General features: G+C 38.3%; 1 non-coding gene across 1 annotated transcript; it reads right to left on the bottom strand.

Moving 5' to 3' along the window:
* Positions 1-1,862: 1,862 nt before the first annotated feature.
* LOC132280579 (small nucleolar RNA R71) lies at positions 1,863-1,969 on the bottom strand. The gene has a single exon (XR_009471608.1). It is a non-coding gene; the product is annotated as a small nucleolar RNA R71 (small nucleolar RNA).
* Positions 1,970-17,025: the final 15,056 nt, after the last annotated feature.

Below are 17,025 nucleotides of genomic sequence, written 5' to 3'. Positions count from 1 at the left end.
AAAGCTGTGGGATTATTTTCTTTATCGATCGTATCTCATCCCAGTTGGGCCAGAAGACCTAAAAGCCCACTAAATACTTATTTTCTTCTATAAAAGAAGGCGTAAGCCTTGATAGAAGGGGTCTAAAATTTCAATCTCTTTTGATGGTGTTATTCAGAAGGCTGAAGGTGTGGTGGCTTTTTGGGTTCTCCCTAGAAGTGAAGATCCTGAGAAGAGAAGTTCCGTCCATGACGATGGAGATTAACTTAACACAGATGATATCCAACTTTGTTATGAGTAGCTAATTCCCCTCTTAGGGCACTGATGTATCCTAACTTAATACTATGATTTGATTGTTTTAACTCTGGGATTATTTTTAATATATGTATTTTTCTTAATTATATGACTATGAGCACTTGAGACAACTCAAGTGGTTTTCATGCTTTAATAGCTTATAAACTGTTACTACCTTGTCTTAGATGTAATGGCCTGTTTGCTATTCTCAACTTACCTTATTGGGCGGTATCTGGCGGAGCCCTGCCGGCTATAAGAATAGAGGTCAAATAATGGTGTTCCAATGTATTTTGCAAAAGAATGTTTTCATAGTCTATGCTTAGGAGAGGTGGATTGTTTGCAGCATAGTTAAAGTAGTTAAAGTAGGTAGGCGGACAATCAATGCTAACCGCAGATACGTTATAGTTAGCTAAATTTGTAAAACATCTTTCTTTAAAGCCTGAATTGAACGAATGTTATTGAGTTCAATTCATTTAGAAAATATCATTGTTAAATTCCCATAGTTAGTATAATTAACTATAGTATGATGGTTGTGGTGAAGTCAAAGCCCTAAGATTCCTCTATATTTGATCGCTCAATTTATTTAATTTGCTTTTATTTAATATTTTGTTTTAATTCTAGTTTGTTAAACCGTGACAACCAACAGACTCTCCAACCAAGTTCTCTGTAAACCATGAAATTAATTTAAAGACTAATCCAAATTCCATCTCCCTGTGGGTTCGACATCCTCTTTACATAGAGCTATCCTATACGATATCGTGCTATTGCGAGAGAACATCAACAATTTTTGGCGCCATTGCTGGGGAGATTAGATTTTGTTTAGTTTTTAATTACTTATTTTGACTTACCAGTCTTCAGACTTTCTGATATCTCACCTTACTTCTTTTTCTTTTTAGGTACAAATTAACAGTAAGAACAAAGACACTTAAGGGAGAAAAAGCTTCAATTTTTTAACCTTTTGTGAGTTCTTTCTATTTTTCTGTTACTTGGAATACTTTATTTTTGCTATTGTTAGGATTAGTGGAACCAGTGCATGTTAACTCACCAAAATAGGTCAAAACCTTTAGTGCATGATCCTGAAATAGGGAGACCTTTGAGTCAGTTAAGAAAATTTAAAAAACACTTGAATAATATTGATAGTTCTTCTGATAACATGGCTAAGCAACATAATGTACCGGGTAATAATGGTAATGGTAATGGAGAATGGAAGCCACCTGTTCTTCCACCACAACTACAATTGAGGGACCATTTCATTCCTGCCACATATACTTCCCCTTCGTGCTTTATTTTTTCGGATGCTGATGCAACCCATTTTGAGATCAAGCCCGTTATGATCCAAATGCTTTCTACCTTCCATGGGTATGCAATAGAGGATCCTTATAAGCACTTGGATGTGTTTTTGGAATTGTGTTCAACTACGAAGTTGAGCACTCTAACCAATGATTCATTCAGAATGCATCTTTTCCAGCTCTCTCTCAAAGATAAAGCAAAAACTTGGTTGTAGTCCCTTCCAACAAATTCCATATCTACATGGGACATGTTGCAACAGGAGTTTTTGAAGAAATATTTCACTGTGGGTAAAACCACACAAATGAGAAGAGAAATCATGGCATTTTCCCAAATCCTGGGAGAACAGCTCTATGATGCATGGGAGAGATATTAATGATCTTCTAAGAAAGTGTCCACACCATGATATTGCTCAATGGCACTTAATACAGATCTTCTATGATAGTTTTACAGATTCTTATACAAATATGGTTGATGCTTCCAATAATGGAGCTTTTCTGTATAAGAGTCCGGCTGACGCTTGGGAACTGTTTGAGGCCCTAAGTGAAAACTCAGTGCAACATGCTTCTTCCTTTAGGTCTAGGTCTTCACCTGGAATGTATAACGTTGAAAAACTTTATGAGATAGATAAATTTAGTGAGTTAGCCACTCAAATAGAAGCCTTGAACCGTATGTTTGATCAAATTTTATCTTCTGGCTTTGCTCTTGTTACTAATCCACAAACTGCCTTGCCAAAGGAAGTTTGTTCCATCTGTGTTAATCCTAACCATTTTGCCGACGCTTGCCCTATGCTGGGACAATCATCTGAGATCCCATAGGAGCAAGTGAATGCTGCATTCTCTAGGCAAGCTTATAATCCATATTCTTCTATATATAATTCTGACTGGAGAGATCATCTCAATCTATTATGGCGTAATCAGAATCAAGGAAACATTGCTCCCCAATTTCAGAGGCAGTATCAAAATTCATCCAATCCTATGCCACAAAATAATTCTTTCAAGCAATCTGGTATTTACCGTCCACCTCAGTTTAGGAATCAACCTACTCAAGCTCCGAATCTTCTACCTCCTCTTAGAAATTCTGCTTTTGAGGAACAAGTACTCAATGCTCTTGTTGATCTTAAAGCCAATACCCAACTTCTTAATTCTCATTCTCAAGCCATAACAAAGCTAGAGGCATAAGTTGGGCAAATAACGAGTACTCTATCTCGAAGAGAGGATGGAAAGTTGCCTAATCAGCCATTAGCCAACCCGAAAGGGCAGTCTTATATGATTGATGAAACCAATTCCTCAGGTATTCATCATGAGCAAGTTCAGGCTATCACTACATTGAGGAGTGGTAGAGTGGTTGATAACCAAGTTGAAAAAGGACAGGAGGAAAAAGAAAGGCTTAAGATTCCCATTGTTCCTATCATTCATCATCCACATCCCAAGGATGTTTTCTCAAGTGCTATTCCACAATTCACAAGAGGAGTTGAAGGTGGAGTCACTTCTTCATCTATTCCTAACCCTGAGACAGCTTATGAGCCAAAAGTGCCTTATCCTGAACGTCTCAAGGAACCCTCCCACTTTGGTAAACAAGGGGAGAAAATTTAAGATATGATGGAGGTCTTTAAACAAGTCAAAATCAATTTTCCTCTGCTTGATGCTATAAAGCAAATTCCAGCCTATTCCAAATTTCTAAAGGACTTGTGCACTTTTAAGAGAAAGTCAAAAAGCCAAGTTCCTAAGAAAGTTTGTCTCACCGAGCAGGTTAGTACTATTCTTAAGTACACCACTCTTCTAAAGGTTAAAGATCCTGATGCCTCTACAATTTCTTGCATCATTAGAAATAATGTGATAGAGCGAGCACTTCTTAACCTTGGAGCAAGTGTTAATCTTATTCCTTACTCGGTGTATGAAAAGTTAGGTTTGGGAGAGTTAAAACCTACATCGGTTGTTCTACAGCTTGCTGATCGTTCTGTTAGACAACCACGAGGTATTGCTGAAGATGTACTCATAAAAGTGGACAAGTTCTATTTTCTGGTTGATTTTCTAGTTCTTGATACAGAACTGGTTCATGATTCCAAAAAGTATATTCTAGTCATTCTTGGGCGACCTTTTCTAGCCACAGCAAATGCTTACATTAACTGTAGGATTGAGCCATGGATTTATCTTTTGGAAATATGAAAGTTAAGTTAAACATCTTCAATGCTATTTATCATCCCCACGATGATAGTGAATCCTTCTTCCTTGATGTTATTGATGAGTTGGTTGAGGAATCACTCCTAACTATTTTATCCAAGGATCCTTTAGAAGCTTGTCTGAATCACTTCAATTATAAAGATTTCGATATTGATTCTTCAATAGCTAAAGTGAATTCTTTACTCAATTCGACTCGTATCACAGATTTTCCTCCATGAAAATCTAGGTTAAAGCCTCTTCCACCACTTTCTAGTACTCCGCCTATTCCTTCGTTAGAGTCTCCACCTAAGCTTGAGCTTAAGCCACTACTGGAAAAGCTCAAGTATGCTTTCTTGGGTTTAAATGACACCCTCCCGGTGGTCATTGCTTCTAATCTTATAAGATCCCAATAAAGTAGTCTTTTAAAAGTTCTTGAGCAAAATAAAGAGGTTATTGGGTGGAGTGTGGCTGATTTGAAAGGAATTAGCCCCATAATTTGCATGTATTAGATTCATTTGGAGGAGGATTCTTGAACATCTCAGGAACTCCAATGAAGATTAAATCCTAATATGAAGGAGGTAGTGTTGAAGGAAGTTGTGAAGTTGCTAGATGCGGGAATGATCTACCCCATCTCAGATAGCAAGTGGGTGAGTCCTACTCAAGTAGTACCTAAAAAGACAGGTATTACAGTGGTTGAGAATTCTGAGGGAGAATTAGTTCCACAGTGCACCACCACTAGATGGCGTGTGTGTATTGATTACTGGAAACCCAACTCCGCTACTAGAAAAGATCATTTTCCACTTCTATTCATTGATCAGATTCTGGAGCGATTGGCTGGCCAGAGCTATTATTGCTTTTTAGACGGATATTCCGGCTATAATTAGGTGGCCATTCATCCTAAAGATCAAGAAAAAACTACTTTCACTTGTCCATTCGGTATGTTTGCATATAGATAGATGCCTTTCAGATTATGTAATACGCCAGCAACATTCTAGAGGTGTTTGTTGTCTATCTTTTTGGATATGATTAAAAAGTTTCTTGAAGTCTTTATGGATGACATCTATGTTTTCGGGTCCACATTCGAAAACTGTCTCCAAAATCTTTCCCTAGTGCTTCAACGTTGTAGGGAAACGAATCTTATTCTTAGTTTGGAGAAGAGCCATTTTATGGTTCAAGAGGGTATTGTTTTAGGACATATCATTTCAGAGAGAGGTATTGTAGTTGTTAGTGCTAAAGTAGATTTGATCTCCAAATTGCCTCCTCCTACCTCTGTAAGGGAGTGCGATCATTTCTTGGGCACGCCGGGTTCTATCGACACTTCATTAAAGATTTTAGCAAAATTTCCCGTCCGTTGTGTAATCTACTTGCAAAGGACGCTCCTTTTGTCTTTGATGAGTCATGTCTTGAAGCTTTCTAGAAGCTTCGCTCTCTTCTTTCTTTAGCTCCTATCATGAATCCTTCGGATTGGGCTCTTCCATTTGAGATTATATGTGACGCATCTGATTATGCTATAGGTGCTGTCTTGGGACAACGAGTGGATAAGCTTCCTCATGTTATCTACTATGCTAGTAAAACTCTTTCAGATGCACAGTTGAATTATACCACTACTGAAAAAGTGTTACTTGTAGTTGTCTTTGCTTTGGACAAATTCAGATCATATCTATTAGGTTCCAAAGTTGTAGTCTATTCTGGTCATTCTGCTTTGAAACATCTTCTTTCTAAAAAGGAAACCAAACCCTATTTGATTCGATGGATCCTATTGCTTTAAGAGTTTGATTACGAAATGCGGGATAAGAAATGGTCAGAGAATGTAATAGCTGACCATCTTTCTAGAATTTTGATTTAGGATACCTCAACTTCATTTCTAGTTTGTGATTCCTTCCCAGATGAACAACTGTTTGAGGTTTCTTATAAGGATTTGCCTTGCTTTGCTGATATTGTGAATTACCTTGCAATAAGCAAAATTCCTTTATCTTGGTCAAAGCAAGAAAATGATCGATTCTTCTCCCAAATTAGGATATATTATTGGGAAGATCCTCAGCTATTCAAATTTGTGCTGCTCAAATCATTCGTAGATACGTTCCTGAGAGTGAGTTTCATAGTATTCTGATTTTCTGTCACAGTTTGGCATCTAGAGGTCATTTCAATGCAAAGAAAATATTACGGGATTCATACTTATTCTTTTAGCCTTCACTCTTTCAGGATTCATACTTATTATGTAGGTCATGCCTTAGATGTTAGCAGCTAGGATCGATTTCTAGAAGAAATATTACGCCCTTAACTCCAATCTTAGTTATTGAGATTTTTAATGCTTGGGGTATTGATTTCATGGGTCCTTTTGTTCTGTCTAATCATAATGAATACATTCTCGTGGCTGTTGACTATGTGTCTAAATGGGTTGAAGCAGTGGCTATGAAAACTGCCGATCACGCAGTCGTGGTTAAGTTCATTCAAACGAACAATTTTAGTCGGTTTGGTATGCCACAAGCTATTATTAGTGATGGGGGTGCTCACTTCTGTGATAGGTACTTTCGTACCTTAGTCCAAAGATACTCCGTCACTCATAAAGTTGCTTCTACCTATCATCCCTAAACAAGTGGCCAAGTAGAAATATCTAATCATGAAATTAAGAGAATTCTTGAGAAAATGGTTAAGCTAGATCATAAAGATTGGTCTTATAGACTGAATGATGCTTTATGGGCTTACCATACTGCTTTTAAGACTCTGATTGGTATGTCACCTTACCGACTTGTCTATGGTAAAGGGTGCCATCTTTCTATAGAGTTAGAACACAGGGCTTTCTGGGCCATAAAAAAGCTCAACTTCAATATGACATCTGCTGGTTCTAATAGGAAGCTTCAATTAAATGAGCTTGAAGAATTACGTAATGATGCGTATGCAAGTCCTAAGGTTTACAAAGCAAAGACTAAAGCATTTCATGACAAGCATGTCTTGTGTAAGACTTTTGAGCCTAGGAAGAAGGTTTGGTTGCTTAATACACGATTGAAACTTTTTCCTGGAAAGTTAAAGTCACGTTGGGAAGATCCATACATGGTTATTTCTGTTACACCTTATAGTGCAATAGAGATGCAAGATTGTAAGACTGGACAATTGTCCAAGGTCAATGGACAGAGACTTAAACCCTATATAGAGGGTAGTGTGCAGAGAGGCACAGTCGAGGCAGTAGAACTTCATGATCCTATTTACTTAAACTAGAGAGGTCAAGTTTTCGTCGAGCTATTGACGTTAAACTTAGCATTTGTATGTTGTACCGTAGTTTCCTTTGGTTTGTTTTTCTTTATTTTAGTTTTGATTTAATTATTTTCTTTTCTAAATTATAGGTTTATTTTAGTCTTCATTTAGGTTTAGTTTAGTTAGGTTTGAATAAAATGGAAAAAGAAAATAAAAATTGAAAAAATCCAAAAATCCAAAAATTTGTCTCCATGTTCGAACATCATCAGCTCCATGCTTGAGCATAATCAGTTACAAGCTCGAGCATTAGTACACACAACTCGAGCTTTCCATCATCGTGAAGTTAAAAATTGATGGCGGCAGGCTCAAGCTCATACCCTTAATGCTCGAGCCTGAGGTTCTAAAAGTTTTAAAATCAGAAAACTGAGTACTCCGTCTCCTAGAACAAAAAGGGAAGCCATGGTTTTTTTTTTTTATAAAAGCTCTCTAAGTTCTCTTGCTATTCATAATCGGTGCTAATTCACATTCTTGTTCTAGATCTGCAGGAAACATAGAGGTAAACTTCTTTTTCTTCTTCATCTTTCCAATTAAATTTCCCTTAGTTCACTAATTTTCTAGATCTAATGAAGGGAAATATGGGTTATGTTTTGGATATATAAGTCCATGAATTTTGTTCATACATCACTACATAGACTAGTTGTTTAGATCCACTCTTTATTGATTTATTAAACTAAGTTCTATGACCTGATTTGGTGAAGTCCAGGTAGAGCTCGAGCTTTGCAAGTTAAGGCTCAAGCATCAGCTACTAAAGGCTCGAGCATCAGTACTTGAAGCTCGAGCCTCGATCTGCAGATTGCAGGAACTGGAGATTTTTGAGAAATTTAAAGGTTTATCTTGATTATGGTTTGTCCTACTTCTGTAAAGCGTGGTAGAGGGATGAAAGATGTGTTGCCAAGTGCGTGGTAGATAATTCCAATTTCTTATGAAATGACCTTTGATTATCAGGCGTTCATCAATGATCCACGCACTAGATGGGCTATGAAATCTTTCAGTTATAGGCATCTTCTTCATCTCATGGTCCCTATTACTCAGGTTGCTTATCCTTATCTTGTTCATTTGTTTTACCTCAATCTGGTTTATAGTGAGGATGACCCTTGGGAGCTTAGGACTAGAATTGATGGGCATGATTTAATTATTAATCCCGATGCTATTGCTGCTGCTCTAGAATGTTATAATACACTACCGAAAGTAGTAGATGAGAGGCGTAGCTGTCCTACTTTCACACCTTTCCCTAGGGTACCAATTGCTGAGAATTTAATTCAGAAGCTATGTAATGGTCGATTTGCTAGGAGTAGTACTACCAAGGCTAAAATTCATAAGAGGTTGTGGATTTTAGATTCTATCATTTAGGCCAATGCCCATCCTCTTGGACATAAGAATATTAGGAATACTGACTTTCTCCAGGCCCTTTATGTTATTTAGTTTTAACACTGGTATTCATTCCCTATAATGATTTTCTGTTAGCTACTGGAGTTTTGGTCTGAGATTGGACCGCATAAGGATATTCCTACATATGCGCTGCCTTTTCCATATATGATTACCAGGATATTAGAGCTACAAGGTTTTGTGGTGAGTCCAAAAGGGGAATCATGTGATGAATCTCCACAATTTAGAATGAGGGAATGGAATAAAGTATGGACACATATGCCGGCCCATTGGAGAGATGCAATAGAGTTTGGTGATGAAGGATATGTAGTAGTTGTTGATAAGACAACAGATGATGAGGAGGCTACGGATAAGGATATGTATCTCTCCAATTCTAGGCCTTAGGTTATGAGGGGACCCGCTCCTGCAGCCCAGCCTGAGAGTTTTTCTTATGCTAAGATTAGAGCTTTACAGGCCAGGGTGGCTGAGCTGCAGATGGTCAGACAGTGCTGCGGTAGATGCTTGTGACGACCCTGGATTTCACAAACCTAGTGTGTCCTATGATGATCCGAAATGGATCCAAAATGCGGAAGCTAAAAAGAAACATGGCTTCTAGAGATATACATCATCCTTAAGACATAAAAATGGCTTCCTGAGGAGTCCCAAGGCTCAACAGAAGCAAGAAGGAAACAAGGATTCCAAAACCCTATAAGAAATGAACCAAGGGTAAAATGGTCATTTTACCTAGAAATGAGTGCTACCGTGCACACCATTGGAAAGACAACAAAAAATTAATAAATTTAAACTCAAGAATCACTTAATTCGGAGTCCGGAAGGAAGAGATATGAAAATAGGACAAAACAGCGTCCTCTGATTAAGAGGTACCACGACCCTATCTCACTAAAACTATCATAACTCTCATCACGGTTGGAGTTTTTATGTGTGGTAGGTATCATTGGAAAGCTAACTTCAAGCTCTTGAAGTTAACTTAAGAATGACCTAATTTAGATCATAAATAAAGGAGATATAACCCTCTGAGGTTGACTCAAGAAAACTATCCAAGAAAATGAAAAGAAGCTATGCTTCAGGGAGGATCAACAGGATGATGAACAGTACCAGCGGCTGAAATGGCCTGTTCCACATGCAAACTCTCTGGAATTCACCTACGAAGGCTATCAGTCGGCTGATGGACCTCATCAGCCAACCGACGCAGCAGACAGCAGCAAAAGCTACTGCTGCTAAGTGTAGAAATGGTACTCCATCCACTTCTAATGCTATACATGCACCCCAAGTGTCTCGAAACAAGTTTAAAAATGTAATACCCCTAATTTTGAAAGGATAGTCCCGGTATTTTAATTATTATTGTTATTGCATTTTTGTTTGCTAATTTGCTTATTTGCTTAATTATTTTAATTGTGGTAATTGAATTCATTGTATTATTTATTTTATTTAATTGACTTATGTGTTTAACTATTTTTTTTAATAAAGTATTTGTTTTAATTATTTTTCTTTCATTATTATTATGCTGATTTGGAAATTCATGCAATTATTTGTTGTGATTAATATTTGTTGTGATTAAATGTTTTAAATTCGTGTCTTTAGTTTTTATGTGTAGAACTATAGGGTAGCCGACTTAGAATTGGGATGGACTTAGAATTAGGCTTTAATTAAAGCTTATATATATATCGTTATAATTAGACTTAGGGTTTAGACACCTATATATATTTTCTTATATATATCTGCTAGGGTGAAACAAAAACCCTATTCACGTATTGGGAGGCAGAGAGAAACCGATAGAGATTTAAGAGGAAAGCAAAGAGGAAACCTAGGGTTTGGCAAAGGGGTGTTGTTCATGGGTTGAACCAAGGAAGAACAATAGAGGAGTTAGAACAGTGAAGGATCGCTAGCGAATTTAAGAAGACGACGTTGAGATTTTGAACCGAAATCTCAAAGGCAAGTTATATTCTTAACTCTCTCCCTTTAACTCATGTTCTTTACATTCCTATTCAATTCCAGGAATATCAACTTAATATTAATCTATTATACATGTTAAAACTGGATTAAAATAGTAAGAATAGTAACGAACTTGTAATTGTTTGATTTTAAGTTTGCTTGCATCGATTCTTGCTTTGATTATTCTAAACAATGTAAAATGATTTCAAATAAATTCTGGAATACATTGGGACCAAGTTCAGATGTTTAGGAACCTTAGGAATAGAGGATAGAATGATCAGAAAACGTCGGGGATGAAGAAGAAGAAGTAGAACCGGTCGAGAGCCAGCTCTCTCAGGAGAGCATGCTCTATTAGTTTGAGAGCATGCTCTTTTAGTTGAGAGCTTGCTCTATTAGTTTGAGAGCATGCTCTTTTAGTTGAGAGCATGCTCTATTAGTTTGAGAGCCTGCTCCTTTAATTTTTATTTTGTTTTTTTTTTAGTTTCTAGTGAGTTTTTTTCCTACTGTGAACGGGTTTTGGGGTTTCAGACTTCAATTAGGAATTGCTAGGGTTGAATTGGAATGGTTTAGAAGGACAAGTTAAAGTCCAGAATGCATAAATAAGCTTTACATTGTTAAAAATTTAAACAATATGAAGTTTCTTAACAAAATATGCATACTGATTTTAGTTATGGATGTGTAGATTGCTTGTATTTATTTTGGCAAGTTTCTGTTAATGATTATACAATTCTAATCATGTATTAGTTGTATAAAATAAGTATGTTAAAATCTATATTTTATAATGCTAGTTAAGGATTAATTAATGCTTATATTTTAATTATTTATCGTATTAATTATTGGATTTGTGTAAAATAAGCATGTTTAAATCCTATATTTTACTATGCTTGTTAAGGATTAATTGGTGTTTAAATTTTATAAATTATCGCATCAATTACTGGATTTTGTGGAATGTATGCATTGTTATGGGACGGTGGCATACTAGGGATGGATTAGTTTTAAATTACTAAGTCCTGCTTAATTTGGAATAAGGGAATTGATTATAACAATTGAATCCTACTTATATTTAAGTTAAATCAACTGAATAAGTTGAGTGACTAATTGGATTATTTGCTACATTTATTGTATGTCATATCCATGCACAATTGAATGACATACTCTGGTTTGGATGGACTTTAAATATATATTATGGTACCACGATATGAGCTTGAGTCTTAGAGTCGACGGTTACGGAGCATATATGCAGTGGGATGCGTAACGGGCTGTGTAAGTAGTGGTGCACCCTGTTAGGCTTATGTACACATGCCCACTTTGAGTGCATTTTGCATGTTACCTCTATTAAGGTTGAGACCCTCTTCATAGTCCAGTGAGAGTCCTTAGTGTGGATATATATATATGTACGGACTATATGGCTATTGTTGAGTTGTTTAGGATGTACATACGTATCGAGTTTCTGTTTGAATTGTAATAGTTTAGAACTTGCTGGTGGGCCTGACCGACCATCATTTTTTAGGTGTTCGTCAGTTCTAGGCGTAGAGTTTGTTCGTGTTGAGTAGAGACTGTCATTCACTATTTCGACGACGTAGGATTTCTCATCATCGTTTAGCTTTAGATTTCATCTTAGTTGTTTTTATTTCAACTGGAATTTTATTAGGGGTCAACTAGATGGATTCCTGAGTTGTTTAATTAATGGAGATTTTGGAGTATTGGATCTTAATTATATATTTTGAGGATTAATAATTTAGAATTCTTTTAGTTTTTTTTTTTCTTTTTCTTTTTTTAATTTATTTCTTATATTCATTTTGTACTCTGTGTTCATTTAAATATTAATTATTTGATATTCCCTCGGGTTTAGGCTTGGGTCTGATCATCTCATGTCTCGAAGTCGAGAGGTATCACAGTTGGTATCAGAGCACTCTAGGTTCAAGTGTCTCTAGGGTATTTCATATTAAGACTTCCGCGTAGCGTTTTCTCTTAATTAGAGCTTAAGTTTAGGGTTCGTTGTATTCCTTTACGATCCGTTTAAATCGTATTGATGTCTATTTTTTTTTTTTTTGTGTTAATAGCATGGTTAACACTAGTAGAGGATAGAACATGCAAGGAAACAATCGACAAAGGAGAGCGACACGTAGGCAGTAAGAATGCCTGGGGCGTCAGCAACTGGAGGAAGAGCAGCAAATGCTTGGGTTTCAGGATGATGATGGTCAGCTTCAGGGAGACCAGGAGGAGGTTCAGTAGGTTCAGGATTGAGGAGTTCTAGACTATCCTCCTCATATCAATGACCTCATTGCTCGGGCTATAGAAGCAGGGGTAACAGCTACACTTCAGAATCAACAACAGGTTCAACAGGTACCTATACCAGCACCAGTGGTTCAGACTGATACTTGGGAAAAGGCTAGGAGTTCTTTCACAAAGGGGAGTCCACCTGAGTTTTCGAGCTCTACCGATGCGAAAGTAGCTCACCAGTGGAAACAGGACATCGAGCGACATCTTCGCCTAGTTTAGTGCACGGAGGTTTTTAAGCAGATGCTTGCTACTTTCAAGCTAGTTGGAGATGCACTACAGTGGTGGGAGTCAGTTACCACCGCAGAAGAGAGGATGTCATTGACCTATGATCAGTTCAGTGCTCACTTTGATGAGAAGTACTTTCCTTATGCAGTCAGTACAGCTATGAAGACAGAATTCCTCAATCTGGATTAGGGGAACATGACAGTGGCTGAGTATGAGCAGCAGTTCACGCGCTTATCTCTTTTTACTCCAGAAGAGGTGGATACAGAGGAGAAGAAGCGTAATAGTTTTGTTAAGGGACTGATGTGGTTTATTAAATGAGCTATTAAAGGTAGTCCAGCCTATACTACTTATGCTCAGGTGGTGGACGCCGCTCTACAACAGTATCAGTTGACCGTGGACTATAGACAGGCTAGAGGTGAGAAGCGGGGTGATAGAGTCTCTGCTAATCAGTTAGCTGAGAAAGTGAATGGCAATGGACACTGACAGAATGAAAAGGGCAAATTCCAAGGACAGTAGTCTTGGAAGAAGCACAAGGGTGGTTTTGATGCTCACAGGAATGGGTTACCTATTCAGAGATAGTAGAATGAGGGACTATAGGCAGGACAGGGTCAGCCACAGGCTAACCGACAGAGGAGGCCATTTGGCACTTTCCAGGGTAGTTGCTATACTTATGGAGAGTATGGTCATACTTCGAGGCAGTGTCCTATGGCAGGACAGGGATATGGACAACATGTGCAGCAGGGACAGAGGGTACCAGTACCTTTACCAGCTCCACAGATTCCACGGATTTAGGGACAGACATATCCGGCTTTACCAGCACTGCCACAGCCTTAGGGATAGGCACCGCAGCAGTTACATTATGGCAGGGTGTATAACCCCATGCCACAAGATGTTCAGGCACCTTAGGCTGTTGAGGGTATGTTTCTTATTTATAGTTCACAGGGACATGTTTTATTTGATATGGTTGCTACACACTCATTTGTATCTAGTTCTTTTGTTGCTTTATCTGGGATGACATACGGGTATGCACTAGACCTCATGGTATTTCTACACCGTTAGGTAATACAGCCATTTTGCATGAGAGTGATAGGTCTGTGACACTAGATATTGGTAAACTCAGATTTCTAGCTAATCTATTGGTCCTGGACATACACACTTATGATGTGATACTTGGGATGGATTAGTTATCTCATTACCATGCCCAAGTTAATTGTTATGATAGGTCTGTTGTTTTTACAATACCTGGTTAGGATTTATACGTCATTGTTATGCCACGTTCTAACAGGGTTACTAGCACATTTTTGTTCCATATGGAGGAGGAAACGGAGGAGGAGATTACTGTGTCATTGGATAACATACCAATTGTATGAGACTTTCTGGATGTTTTCAGGAGATTCCAGGGTTGCCACCTAGTCGCGGGATCGACTTTATGATTGACTTAGCTCTAGGCACTACACCTATTACTAGGGCACCATACAGGATGGTACCAGTGGAGATACGAGAGCTGAGGGATCAGATTCAGCAATTACTCAGCTATTTGTGAAGAAAAATGATGGTTCACTTTGCCTATGTATAGATTACAGGGAGTTGAACAAGGTTACTATTCGCAATGAGTACCCTTTGCCTAGGATTGATGATCTTTTTGATCAGTTAAAGGGAGCTACGTACTTATGTAAGATTAATTTGCGTTCTGGATATCATTAACTTTGGGTTAGGGATCAAGATGTTCCAAGGACAGCGTTTCTCACTAGGTATGGTTCTTATGAGTTTTGGGTCATACCTTTCAGATTGACTAATGCACTAGCAGTCTTCCTGGATTTAATGAACCGAGTGTTCAGAGTTTATTTAGATCAGTTTGTCATTGTTTTCATTGATGTCAGAGGATGATCATGCTAGATATCTTCGCATAGTGTTACAGATGCTCCGTGAACGCCAGTTATATGCTAAGTTCGAGAAGTGTGAATTTTGGCAGCGGGAAGTGAAATTTCCAGGTTACATGGTGTCAGAAAGGGGAATAGCGGTAGATCTAACCAAAGTTTCAGCCGTGGTTGAGTGGGGTCAGCCTACTTTGCCTACCGAGATTTGGAGATTGCTCGGATTGGTGGGATATTATTGTAGGTTCATTCAGGGGTTCTCAAAGATAGCGGGACCACTCACTCATCTGACTAAAAAGGGTGTACGGTTCGTGTGGGATAAACACTATCAGAAAAATTTTGATGAGCTAAAGACTAAGTTGATCTCTGCATCGGTTCTATCTACTCCACAGAGTGGGATTGAGTATCTTGTTTATACAGATGCTTCTTTGCAAGGTCTTGGATTTGTTTTAATGTAGGAGGAGCGACCGATTTCATATAGATCTCATAAGCTTAAGCCTCATGAGCTTAATTATCCAACATATGTTTTGGAGTTGGCACCTATGGTTTTTGCCTTACGCATTTAGAGGCATTATCTATTAGGGGAATCCTTCAGATTATTTAATGATTACAAGAGTCTATAGTATTTGTTCACTCAGCGGGAGCTGAATATGAGACAGTGCCGATGGTTGGAGTTTATGAAAGACTATCATTTCTCTAGATAGTACCATCCAAGGAAAGTGAATGTGGTGGCAGATGCACTCAGTCGATGACCCGCTGCTAGTCTTTCTGCTTTATTCACCACTGAGTGGAATGCTTTGAAGATGGTGGATGAGTTGTTGGATGCTTTCATGGCTTGCATGGTAGTTAAACCTTATATTATTCACAAGGTTTTGAAGGCGCAACTCACGGATCAGTAGTGCATTGACAAAATTGCAGAGATAACTTCTGGGGAGGTCCCATTTTACTATGTTGGGCCTGATGGAGGTTTGAGGTACAAGGGTCGTTTAGTGGTACCTTCTGCTGACGATTTGAGGAAGGATGTGATGACTGAGACTCATCACTCTGAGTTTTCCGTTCATCCAAGAGGAGATAAGATGTATCAGGATATGACGTGGTAGTTTTGGTGGGCAAGTATGAAGAAGAACATTGTTATTTTTGTCTTTCAGTGTAGTACTTGTCAGATGGTGAAGGTTGATCATCAGAGGTCTCCAGGAGCTCTACGGCCACTACCTATACTAGAGTGGAAATGGGAGAGCATTTCTATGGATTTTGTGGAGGGATTACCTAATTCCTTTAAGGATCACAATTCCATTTGGGTCATCATGGATAGATTGACTAAGTTAGCTCATTTTTTGCCTATTCGCACTTACTTCACTTTGGAGCAGTTGGCGAGACTTTACATTATAGAGATTGTGAAGTTGCATGGCATTCCGTTATCTATTATATCGGACAGGGATTCAAGCTTTGTGTTAGGATTTTGGAAGAGTTTTCAGCAGGCTTTGGGTACAGAGTTACATTTTAGTATTGCTTATCATCCTTAGACTAATGTACAGACCGAATGGGTTAATCAAATCATGGAGGATATGCTTCGTTCGTGTGTTCTTGTTTTCAAGGGCGGGAGGATTATTTGCCACTTGTGGAATTTGCATATAATAATAGTTTCTAGAAGACTATTGGTATGGCACCATTTGAGGCGTTGTACGGTCGACCATGTTGATCACCTGTTTGTTGGATGGAGGTTGGCGAGAGTAGATTTTTGGGTCCTGAGTTCATTAAGGATACTTCTAAGAAGATTGCTCTTATTAGGGATCTCATGCGCACTGCCCAATGTAGGCAGAAGATTTATGCAGATCGTCGCACTCGTGCTTTTGAGTTTTAGGTTGGGGATCAGGTTCTACTCAAAATGTCTCCTATGAAGGGTGTAATGCGTTTTGGGAAGAAAGGAAAGTTGTCACCATGGTTTGTTGGTCCATTCATGATTACAGACCAAGCAGGCGTTGTACCTTATTGGTTGGCACTTCCGAATAATTTGAATCGCGTACACAATGTGCTCCATCTTTCCATGTTGCAGAAATTTCTTCGAGATGAGGAATTGTATTAGCATATCGATGTTGGGGAGATTGCGTTGCTGCCAAATGTAACATATTTGGAGCCACCATGTCGTATTGTCGACTGTCGGGATCAAGTTCTTTGTAATAAGGTTATCCCTTAAGTGCGTGTTCAGTGGAGTTATCACAATGAGGCTGAGTCTACTTAGGAACGGGAGGATGTTATTCGCTCGCAGTTTCCTGAAATATTGGAAGAAGGTAAGAGCGAATTCCGAGGATGGAATTCCTTTTGTTAGGAGGGAAGAATGTAATACCCCTAAT

Source organism: Cornus florida, unplaced genomic scaffold, assembly GCF_030987335.1.
Source record: "Cornus florida cultivar Cherokee Brave unplaced genomic scaffold, ASM3098733v1 CherokeeBrave_3.0.0_Hap2_Chr10, whole genome shotgun sequence".
NCBI lineage: Eukaryota > Viridiplantae > Streptophyta > Magnoliopsida > Cornales > Cornaceae > Cornus > Cornus florida.
This window is presented reverse-complemented; position numbering and strand designations above follow the sequence as displayed.